This window comes from Misgurnus anguillicaudatus, chromosome 2 (assembly GCF_027580225.2).
Source record: "Misgurnus anguillicaudatus chromosome 2, ASM2758022v2, whole genome shotgun sequence".
Taxonomy (NCBI): Eukaryota; Metazoa; Chordata; class Actinopteri; order Cypriniformes; family Cobitidae; genus Misgurnus; species Misgurnus anguillicaudatus.
In genome coordinates this window covers 33,234,624-33,238,240 of record NC_073338.2, presented here as the reverse complement: position 1 = coordinate 33,238,240, position 3,617 = coordinate 33,234,624, and positions in this window count along the sequence as shown.

Here is a 3,617-nt window from a genome sequence, read left to right as displayed (position 1 = left end):
TTTGTTAGAGTCTGAGTTTCTTTTTGTGTGTAAAAATGGGATTTTTGTAAGTGCTGGGCATAGATTAATCCAGATTAATCATACAAAATAAAAGTAATTTTTGGCATATTATATGAGTTTGTGCTGTGTAAAAAAATCTATTATAGAATATAATATATTATAGAATATTAAAAAAATATATATATATTTATTATATAAATATTATATAAACATTTCTTAATATATATATATATATATATATATATATATATATATATATATATATAAAGAAATGTTTTATTTATAATTTCTATATCATTATCATATATATATATATATATATATATATATATATATATATATATATATAATGATAATGATAATGATATAGAAATTATAAACAAAACATTTCTTAAATGTATATATAGGCTATATATACACACATTTAAGAATGTTTTTTATTTTACCATTTTTAATCATTTTTATATCATTAAAATTTTATTTAAATATATTTTATAGAATATATAAAATTATAAATAAATATATACACACATGTAAATGTTTTTTCATTACATACATGGATGTGTGTGTATTAATATATACACTGCAAAAAATTATGTGTTAATTTTTTACACATTGTGTGTGTCATGCCTTTTAAGGCGTTTTTTCATGTTCACATTAAATGTGTTGTCCCTATACTAACACACCTTCTGTGTTATTATTTATTGTGCCGCTCACCACATTTCTGCGATGTTAAATCAGAAATGTCTTGTCTGCAATTGTTTATTTATCACAAAATAGAGTAACCAACTCATTTAAATTTCAGTAATTGTAACTGCGTTACTTGATTTAAAAAAAATACTTACTGCTAAAAGTAGTGAAATTACAGTAACGGAATTGCTTGGTAACCGTTACTCCCATCACTGTTTTAATACAACTTGTGTTGTCCCTTTTTATTATTATCCCTTATTTTTGTCAATTATATAAGTTGTTCTATCTACTTTTGGCAAACTGCTGTTTTAGTCTTAACCATGTGGTGGCGCCATACACTATTTTAATATGGCAAACGCAGACCCACACAGATTCATAAAGACCTTACTTGTGAATGCATTATCCATGATGCTTTTATTATTGTGATGTTGACCTCAAACTTTTATGATGTCATGACCTCCTGTATGCTGAAATTATAGAAATGCCCACATTAAGTTTTCTTCACCTATCAAACTGCTTAAAAGAAACAGAATTATGTTTAATCAAAAACATGTATAATCCCGATGAAAGATGCATATGCAGACAGGATACCCTTGAGGATTTCAGTACAAAGCTACAAACCTGACCTAAGCCGACTGTGTCGTTGTTGTTATCGTAGCTGCCAATTCATCATTTATTAATATGTTTCTCTCTTACCCCATGTGGCGGAGACACAATGAAATATTGATTTCCTCTGGTTTGGGCTGGCAGTAAAGATACGGGTCCCTTATTTATGTAAGCACTTTTTTTGGGAAGACTCTTGGCCAGCATCAGTAGATGTTTGGCTTTTATTAACTTTTTTTATAAGGAGCTGTTAGATGAGTTTATGGTACAGGAGTAATGAGAAATGTTTGTTCATACGAGAGGGGATGTAGGAGTCTTGGGCCGCCCACTATCTGACCTTCACAGTTCTATGACCTGCAAGTTGCAAGCATGCTTTCATTCTTTCCTTTATGCATCTCTAAAAATGCTTTGGATTCCTCCACGACCATGATTGTAACAAAATAAATATCGTTTCATCTGCGGTAGATTGAAGCAGTTTAGTTTAATTAAAGGAGGACAAAGTCATTACCTTCGCCACTCCTACATGAGCTGATTATAGAAATGCAGACAAATTTCAACAATCACACCCATCTTAATAGCTAACTTCAATCAATCTTATAATGAAAGCTTTGCTTAGTGTTTTCTGTTACCATGTGCACATGCATTTCTTGTGTATTATTTGGCGTACTACAATTTCAGTTTTAGTTGCATGAATTATTCTGTTCTTCCAAACAAAGGCCCCCACATAAAAATTATAGGTGATATTTTTAACTGTTTCTCACTATTGTTTATAAAAAGACACATTTTCAAGTATTGTTTATTTATTTCTTTATATATTTTATGTTCTTATTTACATACAGTTTATAACCACAGTCCCTAGACTCCGGGCTGGAGTCATCTGCTGATAAGTATTGTTTCTTTGTACTTGCCTTTATTTCTTAATCTATCCACATACACAATCTATTGAAACACTGGAACAAAATTGAAACAAACAGAACAGCCAAGACTCTGTGTTTATTTGTTTTCCTCTTCTAGAAGCCACTAAATTGAATTTGAAATTGAATTAGGCACCTGCAATGTGCAGGCCAATTGATTTCAGATGACCATTAATAAACGAGTGTCTGATTCGGTGACAACTTTTTACGTCACTGGTTCACAGTTACTGGGGTCATTTGATAGGAAAACAGGCCCTGAGTGGAGCCCCAGGCATTAGATACCCAATAAGATAACCCCATCTCAAGTGCAGGAGGATGGGATTGAATTCATTGACCCATTTGCATCCTCATACAAGGCAAAGTCTGGCTAAACAAATGCCACATTCAATTAGCCCCATTCAGAATCATTTCAACCACTTTTTTGATTACAAAAAACACCTTGTAAAGGCACATGGGGCCCCATTCATAAAATGCTGTGTAGAAAACTTCCTACATTTGATCTTACGATCATTTATCGAAAATGCATATGTGTGATTCATAGAACGAACGTCTATCCCCCTATAAACGATGCCTAATTATTTTCCAAAAACAGCAATCGGACAAGCAAAAGTGCGTACATCTGCTCAGACCCTGACGTGGTGCTAAGCACTTTTCCACGTCAAAGACAGTTTTTATGGATGCCGTGGATTTTTGTGTACGCTCACTTTACGATAGATATGTGTGTATGCATGCTTTATAAATGAGGCCCGTGGAGCAGAACCAAGTGGGTTAAACTCATGCATTGAAGCAGGAGAGCCACCTCAGCCAAAATTCAAATGGGACACGTGCATACCTTGAGAGTTACACATATTTCTCCACAATGAGTACGGCCGATGTCCCTCCAGGAAAGTGTCAGGAATTTCAGTTGAGGAAAGAGCTTTTATTGGTGAGCTGAAGGGTGAATTAGTTATTGAATGGGGAGGGCTAAGCTCATGTCCACGCTCAGGCCCGCATGTTTGTTTTCATGACGCTGGTGTGACTGAGCCTTGTTTACATTGGAAATGTGTCAGATTTTTCTCTCTGCTCCAAAGCCTTCCTCTTGCTTGCACCGGAGCCGTGGGATCAGTTTGTTTTGACTGCTGCTTTAAAATTATTGTGCATTACAAATCATTGAGCAAATGTAATTGATATTTCATTTGCTTAAAATAAGAACTGTATATTACATATAAAATTAATTGAATTAGGTTTTCCTCTTAGGACAAGATGTGCATGTCTAAACAGGTTTGGGTGAAGTGTGCTCTTGAAATTAAATCATTTTTAAATCTTCTATTACAAAGCACCAAATCACACACATAAGGCTAATGTGTATGCATGATTGTTTAAGCACATTTACTGTTGATTAAATCAATGCTCATATTAAACAATGTGGTG